The following is a 14,080-nucleotide window of genomic DNA, read 5'->3' as shown; positions in this document are numbered from 1 at the left end:
ACCATGTTACCCACCAGCAGCTGTTACTTCTCAATGGCCCCAGCACTGAGAAACTAGAGAAAAATCGTACCAATATGTCCTACCAAGTAAGGCAGACTGCTGTCCCATTGGCCAGCCCACCCGTCAATGCGCCATGTTTGTTAACATTCGAAAAGACATTTGTGCAGAGAACAAATTGACGGAGCCCGTGTTTATATCAGAAATTTCAGAAATGGCAAGAGATTTATTCGTGGAATCTTAACACCCATTCAGACTGTCATAAAACACAAAGGACCAGATTCAATAAAAACTCTGTCCAATTTCCACAACACAAAAGTCTGTGTAAGCCTTCAAAACAAAATCAGTTTTTCCAGTTTTGCAAAGGGCTGTTCAGACTTCAGTAGCATGGGAGCCAGCTGGGGCATTTCCTTACTCATCCCCTAAATTAGTTTCAAAAGTACTTTTGAGGACCACATTTCATCAGAAGAATTTGCATGCTTTTCTCCTTTCTCTCTCTCTCTCTCTCTCTCTCTCTCTCTCTCTCTCTCTCTCGCATCCTCTCATTCTCTCTCTCACACACACATTTCATAGTACATCACATGGAGAACAAACGACAGAACTGCAGCATATGTCTCATGCAGTTAAAAGCTTTAAAACTGGCCCGTAAAACAGAATTCTTTGGTACACAGTGAAAAATATTTTTTGATTCCATAATCCATACTGCAGTAAAGTTGGGTATAATCATTTTTAAAAGTTGCTGTGTCCGTGGACAGATGTTTTTCATACATACTGGGAATGTTTCCTTTACATTCCTAAGGACATAAGAGTTTGACATCGAGCCAGTACCTCTAGAAATGGTGAAAGCTAAAGACACCCCATACTGATGCTTTTACTCTTCCAAGAAACTTTCTCCCACAACGAAAATGTTAAAACTTTTACCCCACAGCCCACATTCTGAGATTAGTCCAATAACTAATGTTCTGTCCAAGTAAAATACATTTTGTCATAGCTTGAAAATGTTACCTTTCACAGAAGTATAGTATTTCTGACCAGCAGGGAACATATGTCAACATTATCTATTATTACCCAATGTCAGGACCAAAAAGGGAAGGTGGGTGGTGGATGTTAATAACGACTTAAGCGATTTCTAAAAGAGGCATTTGAGAAGTACAAAGCCAGAAGTTTCAAATGTTTTGTCTTATTTTCGCTGTGTCAGCAACCTGCCCCCCCCACCCCTCACCAGAACAAACCTAACGCTGCCTCCGACCCAACGCCTAGTTCTCTTTTCAATTTTAGCCAACGCTTTGCTAAGCTGGAAAGTTTGAAAAATACCCTAGAAAACTTCTCCACCAGAAATGAAAAACAAAAACATATGACCAGCAATGATGAAAGCAACTCCTACTCGCTAAGAAAAAGATTTTCAATCACAGAAGCACACGGCTTTTGGATTTGAACATTTATTTTCATTTTTCAAGCTACTTGTCTGGTGTTTAGATTTGGGGGTTGGGTTTCTTGTTTGACATCGGAGGAGGTGGGGGTAATGCTGGTTGGGAGCGTAATTGTATTTAAGCAATTTTCTCAAAGGTAAGCAGAAAGTATTCTCCTCGTGCAACAAAGCTGCCCGGGAGACCATGCCCGTCCCCAGCTGAATACGGGTTTCTTCTGCAGGAGGAGCTGAAAGGCACATTCCACAACAGTCCAGAGGAGAAAAAGTGTCTCCCACCTCTCTTACAGTTGGATCAAGATGTGGCAATACTATATTGTGAACTGGCGGCTCACCATGCCTCTGTCCTGGGCATCCATAACCATGAACTCAGAATGTGCTTGGAGCCACCACGATTGGGAACAATCAAGTTCTTACTGTCCTTGGGGGCCACATGGCTCTCCAGGAAAAGAGACTTGATCTCTCACCTCACTACATGTGTATCTTGGGGAAATTTTCACTTTGGATCATAGAGAAAGATGTGCGTCCTGGTTCAAGCCTAGAACAAGAAGTACTGGGGTAATATGTCCCCTGAACCCTAGAGATTTGTACACTTTCGATTCAGGGGCATAGTGTCGAGTTTCTGCGCCTGTTGAAAAGTTGATTGTCATTCACTCACCTGTTTGGCTGCTAGAAAAACCAAATCTTTCTCTTCGAAGAAATCATTCAAGAAAGGTTAGAGAATAAAAGCATCTAAATAAATCCCTCAAGCTAGGAGGCTCTTAGAACTATAGGAAACGCAGCCCATGGCAGAGCACGTGTCACAAGACTGGAGGCAACGCCTACTGTCTTGACTTCTGGGGGAAGTCATCCTAATTCATTCTTCCTCATCTCATTCAGCTTCTGAGGACAGAAGTCGTACAGCTATAGGTTCCTTCTGGATAGTGTATCACTAAGGCAAAAGGAGACTTGAATCCTACTACTGAAGTCTTCCATTTTGCTCATCAAACAGTCCTTTAGTTGCCAAATGACAGGAGTCCATATTTGTCCCAAACCTGAATCATGGCTTAGAACAATCAAACTATAAAGAATTTTCTGCTCTTGTGGTGTGATGTTGCCCAGCACACCAAGCGGAGGAGAATGCTTTGCAGCAAGCCTCCCAGTGCTGCAGGAGACCATTCCCTCCAGGCATCAGTTCTCTGTCCCCCACTCCTCCTGGAACCACATTCACAATATGGTCCATGCGGTTCAGGGTCTGTTTGTGCTCGTGGTAGAGGATAAAGTTAATTGACCACCTCTCGTTTAGAACATGGCTTCTGAGAAGTTCCACCTGAGCTAACAAACCACAGAAGGTGTTGAAGTTAGATAAATAGTGTCCTTTAGAAGACTCTTTAAATGTCAACATTTAATCTCAAGATGGAAAAAAAAAAAAACCTTGAAAGTTCAACCTCCTTATTTTTAAAGATGCAAATTGAAGCCGAGAGACCATGAGCAGCTTGCTATGTCACATGGCTCAGTGGGCACTCTGATCCCACTCCGTTTTGACATGACATCATGGGAAAGTAAGTTAAATAGGGGTGGATCCTGGTATCCAGGATCCTGGTTTCCTTCAGGCAGGGAGAATTAGGTAGCAGGTTGGAAAAGGTGTGAGGGGCCCCGGGTGCTGTCCCAAGGTTATGATGCTGTTTCCGTGGGCTTCTTCATCTGTGATTTGGGCACTTTTCTGCAAGTATGTTACCTTTCAGCTAAAAAAGAAGGAAGAGAAAAATGATACAGTTGTGTTTATACACGTAATTTTTAGTGAAAAAGCTCTACTTACAAAAGTTAAGATAAAAGACCACATACAAAGAGAGTTGACTTAAGTTATCATTTCCATCCCCAGCACTGGGAAATGAGAATTAAGGATTCCAATGAGGAAAACAGCAACACACGTCTTCAAAATAACAATAACTTTCATTTGAAATGTACTAATCAGGTTATACAATATTCTATTTCATCTCCCTTGATGTTCAAAACAGCCTGTTCTCAAAGAAGAACATTTGTGTCATCATTTTATAAGGATGAAAACTTAAGTTCAGAGAGATTGATTAACTCGTCAAAGGTGACACAGCCGGTCGGCTGGCAGGGCAGGAAGGAAAAGTTGGGTATTTTGACCCCTGCACATCTAGGCATTTTCTCCACTACGCATGCTGCCAGTCAGAGTCATATCTTGCCTTTGTGGGGACGTAAGACATTCTCATTCATTCCCCACAATACATACCAAAGATTAGGTGCTTCAGGGATTACAAACATGGAATGGAAATCTATCTTCAAGAAATTTGTTTTTTCATAAGGAAGTGAAACAGCTTAGTTTTTAAGATGTAAGTTCAATCACCAAAAATTAATCTTACGGGACAATTTTGTCTTCAGTTGCATTTTGAGATGGCCAGAGTCTAAGAAAAGCTGAAGAAGCATTTTAGGTTCAAATTGCCGAGAACCTAGTTCCTTTTTGAGCCAAGGAACATTTTTAGGGGTGGAAGCGGGGGAAGATGTGATATTTTAATTGTTTCTCTGCTGGTGCATGACTCCTGAATAGACCTTATGCCTTATAGAGAGGTTAAGAGACACCAATGAAAACACCAGTATGAATGTGTGTTTTTTCATAATTTGGAATCTGAAAAATGTAAATGATGCCTAATCTCTACCATATCCCATCTAAGAAGGAAAAAAGGCTTGGAAGAGACAAGAGACAAAATTAAAAGATGAAATTATGCCCGGGCCTTCTTCCTACTGATGTCATCTGAGCAGCTAACCTAGCTGAGCCTTAGAAGCTCTGCCAGTTTTAATGGTGAGCACGTTAATTTGTATAATAGCCTCTTGGGTGAATAGGTTACATGTTCTGCCTCAGAGTTATCCTGGAACCTTTTCCTGGGTAATATCATCACAATACTTGCTTCTTATATTGGCCTATGATGAACAGATGACATTTGCCTGGATTTGGATTGAGTGTTAATATACCATATTAGATTGCAGCTGACAGGCCCCCTTTTTCAATTTATTTGAGGCTTCTTGCAGAAGAATAGTAAAACATATGATGGGTCCAGATACAACTAGCCAAAAGCAGACCAGAAAAAGAATTATGCCAAATTAATGGAACTGAAGTAATCAGGGCATTGTAGAATTTAGTCCATTGTTTCTCAACCTTCTCATATGAGCAGTTCAGAGCACCACACAGTCAATATGTTTGGTTGCCATAAAAGGAATAGCTGTATTAAAATACCGAAATAATAAGCTATAACCAAATTAGCATGTGAATTAGAGTAATATTTCCAAGGAAAAAGGTACTGATACGAACTAAAAGCCTAGAATCCATACATACTGACTCAACAATCCACTTCTAGAAATATGTTCTAAGACAGCCGCCAAGAATATGAACAAATATTTGGCTACATGCAACATTTATGCCAATCGTATTTATAATCTGGAAAAGATTGGAAACAACCGAATACTCAACAATAGGGGATTGATTAAATAAATAATGGTGCAGCAAGATAAAGGACATTGTGGAAGAATATTTAGTGACACTGAAATATATTCAATATAGATTCTTACACAAAAAGAGATTTAAAAAAAAATACAGTAGGAGATACATTTTTCTTTAATGTGCATAGAACAGAACATGCGTAGATCAAGTGCTTAGAGGCATGTGAGCCAAAATGCTAACAATGGTTACTTTCTAATTGTGGGATTGTGGGTTGTTTCTTACTTTCTTACTTTTATATATCTAAACTTCCTAAGTTTTCTATAATGGATCTGAGTTACTTTTGTTAAGAGAAAAATAGCTTTTTTTTTTTAAATAAAGAAGAAATGGCCACCACACACCATAGAAGCATTTGTCAATGCAGCAGAAACAAACAAACAAACAAACAAATGTTACAGGCACATTTATTATCTTCTGTTCTTTTCCATTCAAAGTGAAAACGCCGTTCTAGCAAAAACGAAAATAAAATACGATTGTTTTTAATTACTCTATTTTTCTGTGGCAAACGTAGAATGTAAAATATTAAAATTATCTGAGGAGAATATTGTAAGTATCAGTTTCAACATGGCAATGCAGTTCAGTGGGCTACAGACTTGATATTTAATCTGCTATTATGAGTTTACATAATGCCTCAGTGTCTCAGTTTAATTACTAATAAAAGGGGGACAGGCTGTGAGTCATAGTCAGCTCGTTGAAGAATATTAGACCAATCAAACCAAAAGAATGCTTTAATTTCATTTGGTCTTAGTTCCTGCTTTAGAGCAGGATTAAAAATAAATATAGATAAAGAGATGGAGAAAGTGAGTCACCTAATTTACATCTAACATAACGCAAACAAGCATTTCTTTAATAGGTGTTCAGTACCTGAAGTGCTAAATTACAGCAACTTAGAGAGGCAACTTCTTAATGGAAAATCCTAGCATTTTTAATCTCAGTGCAGATTTTTTACCTTGTCAACTCAGAATTCATCTGATTTTGAAAAAGAAAAATCTTTTACTTGGAGACAAAGGTAAGCCACAGTACACCTCAAACTAATTAAAGATGAATCTCTTCTGGAACAATGGTACAAAGAAAAAAGCAAATTATATTTTATAACTCAGACAAAACAGTCATCCACCAAAAGAATATTGCCTTCTTTTAATTATTAGAATAAATCATTCCATGGAAAACTGTTTGGCACATAGTGAAGATAAGAAGATGATAAATATAATACAAAACAATAAAAGGAGATAGATTCTCTATTCAAGCAAACTTATCCTAGTTGCAAGTGAAACCCTGAGGGCCCACATACCAAGTTACCTCAGAGGCCTCAAAATGTCAATGGTACCTCATATAAGACCTTCATATAACCTAAACTGATTAAGATTGATCCAATTTAATTTTCAGTAACTAGCCCTTGGTAGCATTTGACTAAAATAAAACACTGAAACTTTTTCCTCAAAAATATTTTTAGCTACTAGGAGAAAAGCCATAGTAGGTATTTTATTCACTAAGTATGAGTTGAGTAAACATGGAGTGAGTGGTTTATGCTTGACCAGGTAGAGTAATGAGCATTTGGCGGTAGGGCAATAGGTTGGAGCACAGCCTAGGATTTGCTTGAGTTCCATTTCTGAGTAGCCTCCCTTTTCTAGAGACACTTGGGGTGTTGAAAACCCAAGTACATTTCTAGAAGCTTTTCTTATCTTTGGCTTTGAGCCCCACAGCAGGTACTTAGAAACTACACTTACAAGAACTCTGGTTACTTGGTTCTTTTAATTAAGAAAGAAAGAAAGAAAGAAAGAAAGAAAGAAAGAAAGAAAGAAAGAAAGAAAATAAACCCAATGTTATTACTCATTGTTCCCCTGAATCAGCTAACCAGAGTTCCTCCTGGTCCTGGGATGAGGTCTCTTCCCATAGACAGATCTACCCAGTGTATGACAAGTTTTCCTGGCAGTGCTCAGCAGTTTGCTTACTTCCCACTTTCCCCTAGGTCAAGAGACCTATGCTCTAGTTGTAAACTTACAAAGTCATATAGTGAGCCTAAGAAATTTCATGTAACTTCTTTGTGGTCCATATTTCCAGTCTATTTAGGATGAGATTAATTTATTCAAAAAATATTCATTGAGAGCCAATGATGTCCCAGGCACAATTACATGTGTTAAAGAGTATTCTATACCCACTGTTTCCAGTCTCCTGGAGCTTAACATCTTAGTAAGGGGAGCAAAGCCAGAAAATTGCAAAAGGGAAAAAAAAATCAACAACATCAAAAAGTAATATGTAGAAAATAGCACAGGGAAATGTGAGAGAATATGCAGCAAGGAGATGAGTTTTAGGCTCTTACCATATCAAGGCAAGAGATGAGTTTTAGGCTCTTACCATATCAAGGCAAGAAGAGTATTGGATATATTCAAGACAGCAAAAAGATAAGATTTACTGATGGATTAGATATAGGGTGGTAAAGGTAGTAAGAAATCAAGGTTGAGTCCTAGTTTTTCTTTTCAACATCTGCACAGATGAGGTTGGCATCTACTGAGCTGGAGAAAAGTGGTGAAGATCAGGTTTGAGGGTTGGTAAATCAAGAGTTCTGTGAGTTGGTTGTTAAATACTGCCCTACATGATCTCTAAGGTTAATTCCACTTATAACATTCTGTGACTCTAGGTTGTGATGAGATAGACCATTCTGAGAGAAGAAAGATGGTGAGAAATAAATTATATCATGTCAATGAGTAACTGGGGTAGGGAAGAAATGGTGGCCAAGAGAATCTAGGACATATAGAAAATGTGTGTGAACCCAGTTGGTAAAATCATGAACTTGGGTGTCTAATTCACTGAGTATTAAGATTTTTTAAAAAGGCAAGAAGATTGTTGATCTAGAGCCAAAGTCACTGGAGACCTAGTACATTCCCCTGAAGATCCATACAGGATATACAGAAGATAGCTCATTCATCTGGAAGGCAGGAGGGCAGAGCAAAGATGGTGGAGACCTCTCTCAGTCACTGATTTGTGCAAGAGAGCTTGTTGGCTCTTTGTTCTTTTTTAGGTTTTTATTTCTTTTTTTAGGTAATCGCTACACCCAACCACCCAACACGGTGGGTGACTCGAACTCACAACCCCCAAATCAAGAGTCGCACACTCTTCTGCCTGAGACTGCCAGGCAGCCCCGCCTCTTTATGCTTAAAGAGTAAGTGGGTTAGGAGACTATAGGAATATGCCTGGGTGGGTTTAGTGTGAAACCTGCCATTTTATTTTGTAAGGGCTGGACTTATCACCTCAGAAGTGTGAAAACAGGTGTGAAAAACATCCCCCCTTCCCACCACCATTTCTTCTAATAAACGCGTTATTATTTTTTAAACGTCTACTGGGATGGAATGATTCTAAACGTCCCACAGTGCTTATTCCCCATACCTATGCTTAACCTTCTCCAACAGAATTGTCTAAAACTCCTGGGATCAGAAATGTGGTGTCATGAGAAGGTCAGGGAGATACAGGGTTCATTGCTATGGAACACACTTTTATTTCACTTTGCTACAAGTTACTATACTTTAAAAGAAGGATTTGCAGCATCTGTTTCATAAGACGATGCTCCTGAAATGTAGTTAGGAAGCATGAGGAATATTTCTGTCCCCTTAAAAGAAACCAGTTTGCTGAAGTCACCACCACTGGCACAGGACAGATGACAAACTATTACTGTTCCCATTTACAACCAGAACCGGATACAACCAAGGATCACGGGAGACGTTGCCAGCAAAAGCATTTTGTAAACGGCAGCGTAAGGTGCAAACATAAGATGTGATTTTTTTTGCTCTTATTCAATCATGAAGAAATGGATGTTGGCTGTCAGTGGCTGGGGTTCTTTAAGGCTGGATCATAAATGTGCTATCACAACCAAAGCTGGTTTTAAACAATCTAAGCAATTGCTATTGCTGCGAAGAATGGTGGCTTCACATGGACAGCATCAATCTGACCATAATAGTTTCACTTCAGCACTAGATACTTGGCATTTAATAGCACTCCAAAAGATACAGCGTGGTTTTTTTCACGCCTTTTTATATTTGGTAAGTGATAGGTTCCACCCAGCTAGAGTTCCAATTTATTTTAAATAAGAGATTTTACCAAAAACCTCACCTAAACGCCTACCCTCATATATTTCTGTTTAATTCTAACCTCTTTTTTAAAGTACAGAGGCCCATGTGCCCACGAAAATTGTCCCCTAGCATCCTTACCTTTGCAAATACATTTTGCCTCAAAAAATTGTTTTATACCCTTCTTTCTTACCCACAGAAAATGCTGGCTTCACTATTTTTTCCCTCTCTTCCTAATACCATCCATTCTCTGATTCTATTCCAAGTCTCTACAAAATATTCAGTGCTTTAATCCTTCCACCCTTAATCACATTTTTAAATGCTTTCTTCTTGTTGTATGAGTAAAAGAGACATATATGGCCACATATTTGGAAAGTAAAAACAATAGCATATTTGGCTTTGTTTTAACTAATGTGAACATTTCTAAATGCATGGCCTACTTTATGATCTGCCAATGACACATTAATTTTTTTTTTTTAATATGAGCTTTTACAAGGTAAGGAGCCAATCTCCATAAAGCCTTCAGCACTATAATTCTCTCATCCAGGAAGGCACCGTGTTGATGTCCCAATCACGGACTTCCAGCGTGTTGGGGAAACTTCTTTACAAACAACAATTCATGTGCATTTTCAAGTAAGTCTCAGTTTACAAATATGACCAGACACATTGTCCTAAGGCCAATGCACACCATCCTGCCTCCCTAACTGCATTACAAATTTGACAGCCTAAAAGTGTTGATGCTAACTTTACTTTAAATTTGCTTATTAAATATTTCCTTTATCCTGGAGAAAAAGACTTAATGTAGATGATTGTGTATTCTTCTCCTACTGTTAGAAATCGTTTTGAGAGACCATAGCTATTGGAAGGAAATAAGCAATTCAATCCCACTTCAGGCACATGCAAGCTGTTGCCATCTTTTCCAACTCATGACTTCTGGACATCAAGTCTATACTGAGCTTAAAAAACAAACAAACACGAAAGCCAGAATGCAGTGGTCAAGACATTCAGATCCACAAGGCTTCCTAAATTCACCATCCTTCAAATCAGAGTTAAGATAGAAATTCCACTCAAAGGACACTCTAGCCATTAAATCTAAAACCTGTTCAAAATAAAAGGGCAAAACGAAATCAAAACACAAAAATTCCACAGCTTTATTTAAGAAGTGCTGTTTAAGCTGTAAAGGATTTCCTGTTGCTCTTGTTTTAAATCATTTTATAGTATTCTTTTGTTCTTGGGTTACTCTATATCCAAATAATCACATATGTAAATGACTCAATGCAACAGTGGATACCACTGACAATGTAAACAGTATTGTTTATCCAGAAGCATTCTATGCTCATGCAAAAATGGCATTAAAAGCTTGTGGTCAGATCAAAAAACCACAACTGTAATTGTTTATTTATATAGCTCACCATTATTCTGTAGCATCAGTTTACATTTTTAAAAATCTCTCAACATTGCTGAGTTAGTCTTAGAAGAGTGAAAAATGCAACGCTTGCCTAAATGATTAAAGACAAACAACTTAGGTCTATGCATGCAGCAAGATGCTTTAATATGGAAATTATTTACTTTGCCCTGGCTTATAGTTTTCATTTTGATGCTGCCCTTGAAACTCCTTGATAACAGGGCCATTCAGCGGAATTTCTGCATTTTTTCTCTGTAGTTCAGGGCAGCTGGTTTCTTTCCTCTCTAAGCACAGAGCTAAAGTATATTTATCACGCTAACAGTGACTCAAAACAAACAGGAAGTCTTCATCAGCCGGCTCCTGGGCATAGCTGATATTAGGTACTGGCAGAAAGGAAACAGAGACCTCATTCTGTGGAAGTCCGACAGAATGTACATGCAGATGCGGGCGATAACAAAGTTAGGGATGCTCCAAATGACCACCACGTTCTCCCAAGATGAAGTGCTCTTGCAGTTCTCGCCGGTTTTCAGAGTCTGCGAAAATTCCTCAGGAGTTTTCCTTTCCATTTCAGTTTGAAAGAGTAGTTTGAACTGGATACCACGAGCCTTAGAATCCTTGTGAACCTATGCGCCAAAGAAAACCTGGGAGGGAGCTATTCTGGGAGATTTGGCTTTGATCTGGTTGCTAGGAAAAAGCCCTGCTTTTGTCTGCAAGTATTCTGAATGGCTCCTTCAGTCAGAATGAGGCCTGCAGGTCACTGTCTGAATTAAGTGAAGAGAATTTTTTTTTTTAATGCTAAAAATGAAGTTGTCGCTGTGTGCCATAATAAAGCTGGAGAGAGCAAACTGTGCTGCTGAGCGATGGCCGTGGCTCCTTGCTACAACTTAAACTCCAAGGTATACTGTGAAAATCACCCAAGCGTGCCTGCAGATCAAATATATGCAAATATCCCTCAGTGGCGCATATGTTCCTAGAGACCTTAGCCTTCACCTTCTTTTGCAAATAAAACCTGTTTCAGATTCAAAGCCCACTTTGTTTTTATTAATATAAATGTTCACTATCAAACAATTTTTTAACCTTATAAATAAATAGAAAGGTCAAACATTCACACCTGACTTTTTGCTGCGAAACCAAACTCAAAAGGGGTTAGACTGCAAACGACTGATACCGAATCAAAAATGATTAGGCAATACACTTTGGGAGGTCCTTTAAATTTTTTTCTTTATTTGTTGACTAATCTCCTTGTTTATGATAATGCTCATACCTTTGTATAAGGACTTTACAGCCATTATCTAATCTTCACAGATCCTGGTGAGGTAGAAAGGGAGCAAATCTTATCTCCATTCTCCAGATGAGGACACAGAGACGCAAGGAGGTTGAGTAACAAGCTCACATTTTAAGTGGCACGTTCCATCCAGATGCAAAAATGACAGTAGGGCACGGGCTTTGCTTTTCCAGTAATGGGGCTGGATTTTCACCCAGTCACTCATATGTTCACCAGAACCCCTTGAAGACCAGCATTTCTGTAGGGACTGTACTGAATCTCCATACCTGTTGGAAAAATACGCAGCCAACTGGCCCACCTGAGGATCAAACCCTTGACCTTAGTTCCTTTGGCATTGAGTGCCAATGAACTGAACCACGGACTGAAAGCCTAAGTAGCCCAGTGCAGAATGGGACCAATGCAAAAAGTTCCATTGCTCCCTTTTAAATAACTCTGGCATAGGAGAGAAGGCACTATATTTCATGAACTTACCTAGTTCTGATCTCTCTCAAGTTTGAAACATATTTTACACTCCAAGCAAACCTGAATATGTGACATGTAAATGCAAAACTAAGAGAGCAAGGGGCACCTGGCTGGCTTAGTCTGTAGAGCATATGACGCTTGACCTTGGGGTCATGAGTTTGAGCCCCACATTGGGTGTGGAGATGACTTAAAATTTTTTTTAAATCTTAAAAAAAAAAAAGATAAGAGAGCTAAGAGGTAAACTGCACGAGTGAAAATTTAACCGCAGTAAGAAAAAAATGAACGACAGAAAAATGTACCAAGGCTGGGACTGTTAGGACCATAGCATCTTTATGGGTCTCCATAGAGCATCTCCTCACTTATATTAGTGCTATAGGTCTAGACAGTAGAGAGAAGGAAAAGTTAAAAATGAGAACGATCATTTTCCAAATAATTTAGATACCCCTTCTCTCATTCTCACTCTTGTTAACTTTACTAAGACATAATGGAGATCCTCCTTTCAAGGAAGTGGGGACCCTTATGCCTCAGAAAAGGTTCTAGAGAAAAATCTATGCAAAACCACTGGCATGTCAACCAGATACAACCTGCATTGCCAGCTGAGGAGAGATGATCTCCCAAAAACAGGCTGGGACGCCTCTCTTCTATCAGAGCACCTCCTGGAGCTTTCAGACACAGGAAGGGAGCCTGGCCTATCTTTTGGAATGCAAAATTCTCTACAGAACACCAGGCAAGAAGCACAGGAAGCTCAAAACAGACATCCCTCCCCAAAACCAAAACAAAAGTATTTTCAGGGCAGCATATTCTCTCTCAGTCTACCTGTGTACTAATTCTAATTTCTTCTCAAACTGCATATACAGTCGTAGGTCTGTGAGTTGTGGATCTGTGAACACTACAAAAATGCCTGCAATCTATCTCTGAAAGCCGCAAAGCCAATCTCGGTTTGGGTATCATATGCATGGATCCTGAACTCTCCCAACCCAGGACTACCAAGTGCTTTTGTGCTCAACTCTGAATGTGGAGAAGGACTGAAATGTCTTCCTGGACCCACAAAATGGCAACAGGCTAGCCATACCAATTAACCAGACCACAGGAAGGGTTCTTCAGGCTTTGCGGAAGACCAGCCTCCAAGACCCCCCACTGAGTGGGACCCAAACCCTGGGGCTCCCACTACCCTTACTTATCCCCGCCCCCTCCCCCCCTTGTGCAAACATTCCAGCTACCCAGGAGAACTTGACATTCATTTCTCACAGTGTCGCCATGGCTAGAGCTAAGCAAAAGCCAAAAATGAATTAGGTAAATATAGTAGGTTCAGGCACAAATTCAGCAGGTGAATTTATTTGCAAATTACTCTTTTGAAGCATCTCATTTAAGATTCTCTTTAGAGACACAGTAGAGAATTTTATCATTCTTAAAGTAAAGCAAAGCAGTATTTGATTTCAATATTTGGTGCATAGCCAATCATATAAAAATACTTAATAAAAGAATCCTTTTTGAAGTTATTATGCATTTATTACAGGATTATCGATTTCAGTAATGAGAATTTTATTGTTAGTATTGGGTTGACATGAGACATTTTTTTTTTTCCTGGAGATTTCTCTAACATTTAATTGAGTCACCTTATTCCTTCTGCCCCAATACACAACTGTTCCTGTTATTCTTTGAATTAATTTGGATAAAAGCCTTCTGCAAAAGCCATCTTTCTGGATCCACATCCTCCTCTCTGAGCATTTGTTAACACATCACATTATACTAAAGTGAATCCACACACAAGAAATTAGACAATCTATCCTGGTTTTAATATTTTTTGAAGGCTTACAAAGTGCTAATCACGAAAGCAGTGATTCCCAGCCCTGGTTTTGCGATAGCCTGGGATATCTCCAATTACCTCATAGTTCTTAAAAAAACAAAATTCCAAAAATTTTTCAGACGAAAATTAATTCTAATT

At 39.1% G+C, this 14,080-nt stretch overlaps 1 long non-coding RNA gene across 1 annotated transcript in view; it reads right to left on the bottom strand.

Annotated features, from left to right (window-relative positions):
• Positions 1–203: 203 nt before the first annotated feature.
• Positions 204–14,080, bottom strand: part of LOC122481307 — a 40,256-nt gene continuing 26,379 nt past the window's right edge. The window contains exon 5 of the long non-coding RNA XR_006296817.1: positions 204–3,147. This is a non-coding gene — a long non-coding RNA (uncharacterized LOC122481307). The remainder of the gene's footprint in view (positions 3,148–14,080) is intronic.

The sequence above is a fragment of the Prionailurus bengalensis genome, chromosome C1 (assembly GCF_016509475.1).
Source record: "Prionailurus bengalensis isolate Pbe53 chromosome C1, Fcat_Pben_1.1_paternal_pri, whole genome shotgun sequence".
NCBI lineage: Eukaryota > Metazoa > Chordata > Mammalia > Carnivora > Felidae > Prionailurus > Prionailurus bengalensis.
Note: the sequence above shows the minus strand (reverse complement) of the source record. Positions and strands in the feature narration are given on the sequence as shown.